Source organism: Lolium rigidum, chromosome 3 (genome assembly GCF_022539505.1).
Source record: "Lolium rigidum isolate FL_2022 chromosome 3, APGP_CSIRO_Lrig_0.1, whole genome shotgun sequence".
Classification (NCBI taxonomy): domain Eukaryota; kingdom Viridiplantae; phylum Streptophyta; class Magnoliopsida; order Poales; family Poaceae; genus Lolium; species Lolium rigidum.
In genome coordinates this window covers 18,980,810-18,992,933 of record NC_061510.1, presented here as the reverse complement: position 1 = coordinate 18,992,933, position 12,124 = coordinate 18,980,810, and positions in this window count along the sequence as shown.

Genomic DNA, 12,124 nt, shown 5'->3' with positions numbered 1-12,124 from the left:
CTCCGACGTGTCTCCCCGACCCTACCCGTCGTGGGAGGAGCTGCCCCCGTGCGGCCCCACCGGCCGTACTCAACGGTCAAGGCCTTCCGACCCGACGCAGCAACCGGCCGTTCCAAGCACTTGTGCGTGTTTCAAACTAGAGGAGGGGAAAACTGAGGAAAAACTAAGGGACTGGGGAAAACTGAGTACAACTAATGAACCAGGGGCACGAAAATAGAAATCCCTAAATTAAATGATGAAGATATGAGGGAAGCCAAGAAGTCTCTTAAGGAGAAAGGTATTAAATCCGAAGATGTGAAGAATTTACCTCCCATAGAAGATTTATGTAAGATAACTCCCCCTTCATCCATGATTGAGGTACACTCTCTTCAACGCTTTACTAGGGAAGATATTCCGTATTCAAAACCTCCTCGCACAATGCTTAGATGAGTTTGATAATTATATTGTTAAGCAAGATAATTTTAATATGAGAGTAGAGAATCATTTAATGGAAAATTCTCGAGCTATTAGTGAATTGCATGGTATTGTGGAGAGAACCTCCAATGATGTTAAGATGCTTGTTAAACATTTTCATATGGTTCAAACTCAAATTGATCAACTCACTAAAGTGCAAAATGACTTGTTAAAAAATAGTTCTAAAGAAAAACATGCTTATGAAGTAACAACTAGAGGTGGTGGTGTTTCTACTCAGGATCCTCTATATCCTGAGGGGCATCCCAAAAGAGTTGAACAAGATTCTCAACGAACTGAAACTAGTGCTCCTTCTAAGAAAAAGAAGAAGAAACATAAAATGTTGTAGAATCCTCCGAACCCGTTAATGATCCTAATAGTATTTCTATTTCGATGCTGAAACCGAAAGTGGTAATGAACATGATAAAGATAATGATAAGAATGATGCTTCTGATAAAGAAGAGGTTGAAGATGAACCTGAAAAGCATGCTAAAAATAAAAAGTATACTAAAGAAGATTTTATTGCTAAGAAACATGGTAATGAAAGAGAACCTTGGGTGCAAAAGCAAATGCCTTTTCCTGCTAAGAAACTAAAATCAAAGGAAGAAGAACACTATAATAAATTTTGTGATTGGATGAAACCTTTGTTCCTGCAAATCCCTTTGACTGGTGCTATTAAATTGCCTCCTTATTCAAAGTATATGAAAGATATTGTCTCTAACAAAAGGAAAATTCCTAATGAGGAGATTTCCACTATACTTGCTAATTACTCTTTCAATGGCAAGGTTCCAAAGAAGCTGGGTGACCCAGGTATACCGACTATTCCTTGTTCCATCAAGAATAATTATGTTAGAACTGCTCTATGTGATTTGGGAGCAGGTGTTAGTGTTATGCATTTTTCTCTTTATAAGAGACTTTATTTAGATAAGTTGATACCAACTGATATATCTTTGCAAATGGCTGATAAATCTACTCGCTATTCCTGTTGGTATATGTGAGGATGTTCCTGTTCAAGTTACTCAAAACTGCTTAATATTAACTGATTTTGTTGTGTTGGAAATGCCTCAAGATGATAATATGTCTATTATTCTTGGGAGACCTTTTCTTAACACTGCAGGGGCTGTTATTGATTGCAATAAAAGAAAAGTTACTTTCAATGTCGATGACAAGGAACATACTGTTTATTTTCCCGAGAGGATTGATAAAGTATATGGAGTTAATACAATTTCTAATTTGAGATCTATCAAAGTGGGAGATATTGATTGTCCAATATAAGAGCCTAAAGAAGAATATCAAACTCTTGTGATTGGATCCATATCAATACAGTATAAGGTAACATGATTGATTTGAGGTTTATTTCTTCTTATGACATGTAAGATTTATTTGGTAGCAAGACTTGATCAACCTTGTTAACAAGTATATTTTGTATGCATAGAAGAGCTAAACAACATTTCTTTCCTTCTCCACTTGCTTTACTCGCTGTAGCACTACTTGTTTTGCAAGATGCTTAGTTGCTTAGAGGTTTGAAAATCTTTTTCTGCCCTCTAATAATAATTTTGACACCCAGAAATGTGCATTTTTCAAAGTTCTCAAAAATTTACAAAAATTATATTGTTGGTCTTATTTTTCGAAGAGCTACTCGGGAGCACCGGGGCTGACCGGTGGGGCACCCCGGGGCTGGACCCCATGGGCCGGCGCGGCCAGCAAGGGGGGCGCGCCACCCTGTGGTGTGGGCCCCTCCTTGCCCCACTAATTCATCTCTTCCTTCCATCTCACTCTCTCTCCCGAAAAAACTCGTACTCACTTTCTCTCACTCGTGTTTCTGCTCAAGAGCTCAAGATTTCTCGATCTCTTTGCTCAGCCCAGATTTCTGTCTGAAATTTGGCACATTTGCTCTCCGAAAAGGAAGATGGATAATTATAACTTTGGAGAAGTGTTTGAAAGAGAGACGACAAGCACGGGGAGGCCCTCAAGGGCAGCCACTCGATTCAGACGATCCTATAATGAGGATGTCCTCGCACCGAGCTTCGAAGCCGAAGAAGACAATGGAGTCCCTAACGCTTCATCTTTTCCATGTTATAACTTTTTGAGTAATGCAGGGTTGCTGGATGATTTCTTGGTCTTCGTCGGTAATGTGGGCTTAACCACCTATATGGAAGATGAGAGGGATCAATACTACATGCTAACTAAAATCTTTGTTGAGAGCTTTCAGTTCAACAACAAACACTACCAACCATCAGTTGCATTCAGGATTTATGGTAATCCTATTACTATGAAGTTGAATGATTTTTGTACTGCATTGGATATTGCCCCTGTAGGTACAGCGAAGAAGATCGAGAATAATCCCAAGGCTTTGCTGGAGCTCTATCGAGATATTACCAATGATGATAGCCGCACCATACAGCGCAGCAAGATAAGAAACATTCAACTCCCTCCCATTAGATATTTCACTTACTATCTTGCTACTAGCATTCTTGGTAGGGAGAACACTAGCAATATTTCTAGTTATCATCTTGCTTTCTTAGTTGCTGCACTTACTGGAGAGACACCTTATCATCTTGGTGCTCTTGTTGCTCGTCGTTTGTCTAACAAGGGGCCTATTTTTGGAGGAATTGTTGCCTCACGCATTTTAGCATATCTAGATCTTCCTCTTGATCCTACTGATGTGAAATTAACTCCTATAAGGCTTGATATTGCTGCTATGAAGAGTCATCAATTTGTTACAACTGACTCTAGTTTAGACAATATTGTCTATAGAATGTTGTTTACTGACGGGGATGAGAGGGAAATCCCTTTGCCGCAGCCAGATTTGTTCAGTATTCACAGGAAACCGTGGTCGCGCTCTAAGGAGGAGGTGGATGAGCAGCTGAAGATACATGGCTTCCACCAGCAGCATGACTCCGAGGACGCCGAGCCCTCTTACGAGTACACCGTCACGTATCCTGGTGCGTCTTCCAGCACATACCCGGAACAGGATCCATCTTCGTCATACTACGGAGGTGCCACTTCATGGGCACCATGGGATTGAACTCCACTTAGGCCAAAAGCCTAAGCTTGGGGGGAGGTATACCGGCATCACTCATTCATTGCATATTACAATTGCTGGATACTTGTACATACTTGTTTAGCTTCTTAAAGTGGTTTTCTAATAAGAGGGAGATGATATTTGGGGAGGTGCTGATTGAAAACAGATTCTGGACTGATACCAAAAAATTCTCAAAAACAGCCAGAACGTTATTTTGCGAAGCCAATTTTTATGCATGTTCCCCAGGTTGTTATCTAACTTTCATTAGTTGAACACTTTTCGAGCTGGGCAGCGGAAGAATTTCTTAAAAATCGATTACTGTACTGCTGTCAAGTTTGGCAGATTTCTGCTACTTTGTGTTTATGTGACTCTTTTAGTTTTCATTCTCTTGTTTTTGCTTTGTTTCTTTCCTAAAACACAAAAAGACCAAAAATATTTCTGTTGTTTCTCTTTACCATTTGCTTATTTTGGTTTCTTGTTCCTATTTTGCTTTATTTGCTACCGTTGGATTGCTATAAGAAAATCCAAAAAGATTTTGCTTTATTTGCTTGTTTCCTTTTGTTCTTGTTTCCAATTCGAAAACACCAAAAATATTTGTTGTTCTTCTTTGGTTTTGTAAAGTTCATTATGGAGTTCAGCGGTATTCGGTGGTTGGAGCTTGGTTTTCATTCCATATTATTCAAGCTACAGAAGTGAAAGGCAATAATGACGATATACGACAATCCGACTGTGGTGAGAGGCTGGTATGAACTCTATTTGTTTTCATTTTTCTACATATACTCATCCATGTGAGCATGCTTAGTTGGTTCATGTGAGGTATATGTCATTTAATAAAGTCTAGTAGTTCATGATCTCTCATGATTAGCTCAAATCTATTAATATGAGTAGCATGTCATAAATATTTGCTTGCATTGTTTTATTCATAGATAGATATGACATTGTGGTATCCTCCTCTGAATAATTCACTTGAATCAACTTGGCACATGCTCACGCATGCATATGACTGAACAAAAGTCAATTAAGCCTCGATGATTTACTTTGCCTCGAGTTCTTCTATCACTTTTATGCCTCTCGTTAATTTATTTTGTCGCAAGCATGATTATGACGATTCATCGCTCTCTTGATTGTCGCTTCCCGGCCTATTGCTAGCCTTCACTTGTACCGAGCGGGAACGCTGCTCGTGCTTCCAAACCCCTGAAAACCAAGTTATTCCAAAGTGTCCACCATAAATACCTATGCATGGCATTTCAAACCATTCCAAGTAAATTCTCATGTGCTACCTTTAAACCTTCAAAATGCTTCTCAATTTGTGTTAATGTTTTATAGCTCATGAGGAAGTATGTGGTGTTTATCTTTCAATCTTGTCATTTAATCCTGACAGACTTTCACCAATGGACTAGTGGCACATCCGCTTATCCAATAATTTTGCAAAAAGAGCTGGCAACGGGGTTCCTAGCCCCAATTAATTAACTTTCATCAATAATTCTCTTCACATGCTTTGCCCTGATTTATCAGTAAGCAACTTAATTTGCAAATATACACTCCTCCATGGTATGAGAATGTTGGAAGGCACCCGAGGATTCGGTTAGCCATGGCTTGTGTAAGCAAAGGTTGGGGGAGTGTCATCCATAATGAAACTAAAATACATGTGTAAACAAAAGAGAAGAGGGATGATCTACCTTGCTGGTAGAGATAACGTCCTTCATGGGAGCCGCTCTTGGAAGTCCGGTTGATGAGGTAGTTAGAGTGCCCACTATCATTCGTTGACAACAACAAACACCTCTCAAAACCATTTTACTTCTGTCTTTAGAAAAATGAAAAGCTCTAGCACATGTTAATCCCTGCTTCCCTCTGCGAAGGGCCAATATTTTACTTTTATGTTGAGTCACCATCCTTTCTTTGAACACTTTCTTGAGAGCACAACTGTCATTCTTAGTATAACATGCTTGTCCCAAAATCTGATTAATTGTGGTATAACTTTGATGCTTTTATCTTTGATAATCTCTACTTCCAATCTTTCCATGAACTTCAAAGGTGCCCGAGCATTTATGTTTTGCTGTACAAATACGGGCAAGCGAGATACCACTTTATCATATCCTTTTATGAACATTGCAATCCCGCTGATAGACATGATTCATGATGCTTATTATTAATTTGTTGGTACCTTTTCCATTATTGACATAGCTATTAGATGACTTTATTTGCATGTATCTTATTATGATTTGCCTAAGTACTTGTCCATGTCATGAGAATATTTACATCATATGAACAAATGTGTCCGTGAAAGTTCTTTTATCGCACTCAGTTGTTAACTGAATTGCTTGAGGACAAGCAATAAGCTAAGCTTGGGGGAGTTGATACGTCCAAAACATATCTACTTTCCCGAACACTTTTGCTATTGTTTTGCCTCTAATTTGTGTATTTTGGATACAACTAACACGGACTAACGCTGTTTTCAGCAGAATTGCTCTGGTGTCTCGTTTTTGTGCAGAAACTCAACTTTCAGGAAAATCCCCGGAATTAATGTCAAAGGACCTATTTTCCCAGTAGAATCACGGAGCCAGAAGGGCAGGCCAGGGGGAGGCCCACGGCCTCCAGGCCATAGGCCGGCGCGGCCTAGGAGGGGGGCGCGCCGCCTTATGGTGGCGACGCCTCGTGCAGCCCCAGGTGCCCCCCTCTGGACTACTTAAGGGCTTCGACCTAAAAACGCACGGGGGTTAGACGAAATCGCCAGAAGACATCCAGAACACCGCCGCCATCGCGAAACTCCATCTCGGGACCAGAAACTCCGTTCTGGCACCTCGCCGGGACGGGGAATTGGAGGAGATCATCGCCATCATCACCACCGACGCCTCTCCATCGACCAGCCATGTTTCCCCCATCCATGTGTGAGTAATTCCCCCGCTGTAGGCTGAAGGGAATGGTAGGGACTGGATGATATTGGTCATGTAATAGCATAAGATTGTTAGGGCATAGTGCCTAGTATCCGTAATTGGTACTTTTATGATATTGTTGCAACATGTTATGCTTAATGCTTGTCACTAGGGCCCGAGTGCCATGATCTCGGATCCGAACATGTTATTGTTTCATGATGATATTCATTGTTTTATGATCTTACCCGCAAGTTGTATACACATGTTGCCGTCCGGAACCCGAGGCCCCAAAGTGACGAAATTGGGACAACCGGAGGGGAAGGCGGTGATATGAGGATCACATGTGTTCACGGAGTGTTAATGCTTTGCTCCGGTGCTCTATTAAAAGGAGTACCTTAATTTCCGAGAGATTCCCTAGAGGCCCGGCTGCCACCTGCTGGTAGGACAAAAGATGTTGTGCAAGTTTCTCATTGCGAGCACGTACGACTAAATATGGAACACATGCCTATTGATTGATTAGTACTTGGATACCGTTTTATTATTATCTGCAAATGCCCTATCTTGATTGTTACATGAGTTTCTCTCATCCATGCAACACCCGTTCATCCATCCCTGTGCCTACAGTATTTTAATCCTGCTGTTTACTATAATCACTACTGCTGTCTTTGTTACTCTGCTGCTGATATTTCACTGTTGCTACTGCTATAAAACTGTTACTACTGATAAACTCTTGTGAGCAAGTCTGTTGCCAGGTGCAGCTGAATTGACAACTCCGCTGTTAAGGCTTACAAATATTCTTTGGCTCCCCTTGTGTCGAATCAATAAATTGGATTTTACTTCCCTCGAAGACTGTTGCGATCCCCTATACTTGTGGGTCATCACCCCCACCTACGGCGCCGGCGCCATCGACGCGCTCCGCACCTTACTCTACTCCGTCTAGCAAGCCGGTCTCCAATGTGTCCAACACAAAGAAGCCCGAAACTGCTGCAAGTACGAGTGGTTCTAGCATGTCTACTGCGCGCAACCGCGATATGAATTGCCATACATGTGGTGGCAAGGGTCACTTCAAGAGAGATTGTCCTAACCGCAAAGTTATGATAGTTAATGAGGAAAATGAGTATGAGACTGGAGATGATGTTGATCTTAATGCTTCAGAAGATGATGACTATGACACTGATGGTGAAGATGCATATCCGTCTGATGCTCTTAATGTGTTGCCTAGTGCATCTACTCAGCGCTGCAATTTGTTCCAAACTAAGGCTTTAGTTGGTCCTGACAAGGCTTGCAAGGTTATTATTGATGGCGGGAGTTGCCGCAATTTAGGAAGCAAGGAGTTGTGTACCAAGCTGAAGTTGAAGTATCCACCGCACCCGCATCCATACTATATTCAGTGGTTGAGCGACAATGGTGAGATGAAGGTAAACCACATGTTGTGTGTTGAGTTTGAGATTGGTCCGTATAAGGATTGCATTGATTTTGATGTGGTTCCTATGACGGTGTGTCACCTACTATTGGGGCGGCCTTGGCTATATGACCGTTCTGTGCAACATAATGGTCGTGCCAATACATATCACTTGGAGTTCAAGGGCAAGAAAATCAACTTACAGCCTATGTCACCACAACAGATTGTCAATGAATCTCGTTAGAAAGTTGAAGTAAACTTGGAGGATGCACCTATAGATATGCGAGATAATTGTAATATCGTGAGTGATATAACGAAAAGTAAGAGAGTGAATTCCTTAGTGCTTTTAGCCACCAAAGAAGACATGAGAGAATTTCAAGAGGATCCTACGGCCATGCCTCTTGTGCTACTATACAGGGGTACGGTTTTGGTTTCTAACGACATGACCCCTCTTCCTCTTGGTGTTTCTAATATTTTGCAGGAATTTCGCGACGTGTTTCCGGAGGAGGTGCCAGCAGGACTACCACCATTGCGTGGTATTGAGCATCAAATTGACTTGATCCCCGGCGCCTCGCTGCCCAATAGGGCGCCATATAGAAAAAAATCCCAAAGAGACGAAGGAGATACAGAAGCAAGTACAAGCGCTACTCGGCAAAGGTTATATCCGCATAAGCCTTAGTCCTTGTGATGTTCCTGTTATTCTAGTTCCTAAGAAAGATGGTACATGGCACATGTGTGTAGAATGTAGAGCGATTAACAACATTACTATTCGATATCGTCATCCTATTCCCCGTTTAGAGGATATGCTAGATGAGTTGAGTGATGCTGCTCTTTTCTCTAAAATTGATTTGCGTAGTGGTTATCATCAAATTAGGATGAAAGAAGGGAATGAATGGAAAATAGCCTTTAAAACAAAATTTGGTTTATATGAGTGGTTAGTAATGCCTTTTGGTTTAATTAATGCACCTAGCACTTTCATGAGACTGATGAACCATGTTTTGCGTGATTTTATTGGCAAGTTTGTGGTTGTGTACTTTGATGACATATTAATCTACAGCCGCAATGAATCTGATTATACTATACATATTCGACATGTTTTGCAAGTGTTGCGTGATAATAAACTCTATGGTAATGTTGAGAAGTGCACATTTTGCAAAGATAAGGTCATATTTCTTGGTTATGTTTTCTCTAAGCATGGAGTAGAAGTTGATGTGTCTAAAATTGAAGCTATTCAAAATTGGCCTACTCCCATGAATGTGAGTCAAGTAAGAAGTTTTCATGGTCTAGCTGGGTTTTATAGAAGATTTGTGCCCAACTTTAGTACTATTGCTGCACCTTTGAATGATTTGACTAAAAAGGGTGTTGTTTTTGAGTGGGGCGCAGCCCAAGATCATGCTTTTGATGAACTGAATAGATTGTTAACTTCTGCACCGTTACTTGCACTTCCTGATTTCAATAAGCAATTTGAGATTGAATGTGATGCTAGTGGTATTGGAATTGGTGGTGTGTTGATGCAAGAGGGTCGCCCAATTGCATATTTTTCTGAGAAACTTTCTGGTGCTAAGTTGAACTATCCTATATATGATAAAGAATTGTATGCTTTAATTAGAGTTCTTGAGGTTTGGCAACATTACTTGTGGCCAAAAGAATTTATCATACATTCTGATCATGAAGCTTTGAAATATCTGAAAGCCCAATCTACTTTGCATAAGCGTCTTGCTAAGTGGGTTGAGTTCATTGAGTCTTTTCCATACATTATTAAGCATAAGAAGGGAAACGATAATATTGTTGCTGATGCTCTATCTAGGAAGAATATGCTATCAACTCAACTTGATGTTAAAATTCCTGGTTTAGAGATACTATGTGATTTGTATGCTACTGATCATGATTTTGCTGAACCATATCGCTTGTGTGCTCTTGGTAAAGCATGAGAAAAATATCACATACATGATGGGTTCTTGTTTAGAGCTAACAAACTATGTGTTCCAGAATCGTCTGTGCGTTTGCTCTTATTGCAGGAATCACATGCTAGAGGTTTGATGGGTCACTTTGGGCGTGAGAAGACGATACTCATGCTAGTTGACCACTTTTATTGGCCAAAGATGAAGCGGGATGTGGACAGGTATGTCAAGAGGTGCATTACTTGCAACAAGTCCAAGTCCAAGCTGAAGCCTCACGGTTTGTATACTCCTTTACCGGCACCTAGTACACCTTGGGAGGATATTAGTATGGATTTTGTGTTGAGTTTGCCGCGTACTAAAAGAGGCCATGATTCTATATTTGTGGTAGTGGATAGATTCTCTAAGATGTCACACTTTATTGCCTGCCATAAGAGCGACGATGCATCGCATATTGCTAACCTATTTTTCAGGGAGATTGTATGTCTACATGGAGTCCCGAAGACTATTGTTTCTGATCGTGACGTGAAGTTTATGAGCTACTTACGGAAGACGCTTGTGGAGAAAGTCTGGGGATGAAGCTACTTTTCGGTACTACTTGTCATCCCCAAACTGATGGTCAAACCGAAGTGGTGAATAGAACATTGTCACAACTGTTGAGATCCATGATCAAGAAGAACCTGAAGAAGTGGGAAGAGTGTTTGCCGCATGTGGAGTTTGCTTACAACAGGGCGGTACATTCTACCACAGAGTTGTGTCCCTTTGAGGTGGTGTATGGTTTTAAACCCATTACTCCGCTCGATTCGTTGCCTCTACCCATACATGAGAGAGTCAATATGGAGGTATCCAAGAGGGCAGATTTTGTGCGAAAGATTCATGTGAAGACTAAAGAGTTGATAGAGAAGAAAAGCAAGAGCAATGCTGCAGGGATGAATAAGAAGCACAAGGAGATATTGTTCAAGCCTGGTGATATGGTCTGGGTACATTTTCGCAAGGACAGGTTCCCGAAGCTACGAAAGTCCAAGTTGCTTCCTCGTGGTGCTGGTCCTTACAAAGTGCTTGCCAAGATCAATGATAATGCTTACTCTATAGATTTTCCAATAGATGAGTTTGGTGTCAGTAATTCTTTCAATGTCGCTGATTTGACACCATATGACGGAGAAGACCTTGGAGCGTCGAGGTCGATGCCTTTTGAAGGGGGGAGATGATGAGGACATCCCTACCACAACACTACCTCCGTCATTGCAAGATAAAGATGAAGCTGCTGTGAAGCTCAAGTCCAATGAAGTTAGGATTGGACCCATTACAAGGGCTCGTGCGAAGCGACTTAAACAACAGGTGAACTTGTTCCTAAACGATACTTTGATTGATGATAACTTTATACTGCCTGATACGTCTCAAACGTATCTATAATTTCTTATGTTCCATGCTACTTTTATGATGATACACACATGTTTTATACACACTTTATGTCATTATTATGCATTTTCTGGAACTAACCTATTGACGAGATGCCGAAGTGCCGGTTCTCGTTTTCTCGCTGTTTTTGGTTTCGAAATCCTAGTAAGGAAATATTCTCGGAATTGGACGAAATCAACGCCCAATATCTTATTTTTCCACGAAGCTTCCGAACACCGGAGAGAGACCGAGAGGGGAGCCGGGGGGCCCCACACGCCAGGGCGGCGCGGCCAAGGGGTGGGGCGCGCCCCCCTATTGTGTGGCCCCACCAGGGCCCCTCCGAGGCTGCCCTTCCGCCTACTTAAGGACTCTGTCGCGAAAACCCTAGAACAATAAGCCACGGTACGAGAAACCTTCCAGAGCCGCCGCCATCGCGAAGCCAAGATCTGGGGGACAGGAGTCTCTGTTCCGGCACGCTGCCGGGGCGGGGAAGTGCCCCCGGAAGGCATCTCCATCAACACCACCGCCATCTTCATCGCCGCTGCTGTCTCCCATGATGAGGAGGGAGTAGTTCTCCCTCGAGGCTAAGGGCTATACCGGTAGCTATGTGGTTCATCTCTCTCTCCCATGTGATCTTTATGTGATCATGAGCTTTGTGATCTAGTTGAATATCATCTATGTGCTACTCTAGTGATATTATTAAAGTAGTCTATTCCTCCTTCATGATGTAATGGTGACAGTGTGTGCATCATGTAGTACTTGGCGTAGGTTATGATTGTAATCTCTTGTAGATTATGGAGTTAACTATTACTATGATAGTATTGATGTGATCTATTCCCCCTTTCATAGTGTAATGGTGACAAGTGTGTGCGCTATGTTAGTTCTCGGTCTAAATTGCAATGATCTATTATGCACTCTAAGGTTATTTAAATATGAACATCGAATGTTGTGGAGCTTGTTAACTCCGGCATTGAGGTGCTCTTGTAGCCCTACACAATTAATGGTGTTTGTCATCCAACAAGAGAGTGTAGAGTGGTTTTATTATGTGATCAATGTTGAGAGTGTCCACTAGTGAAAG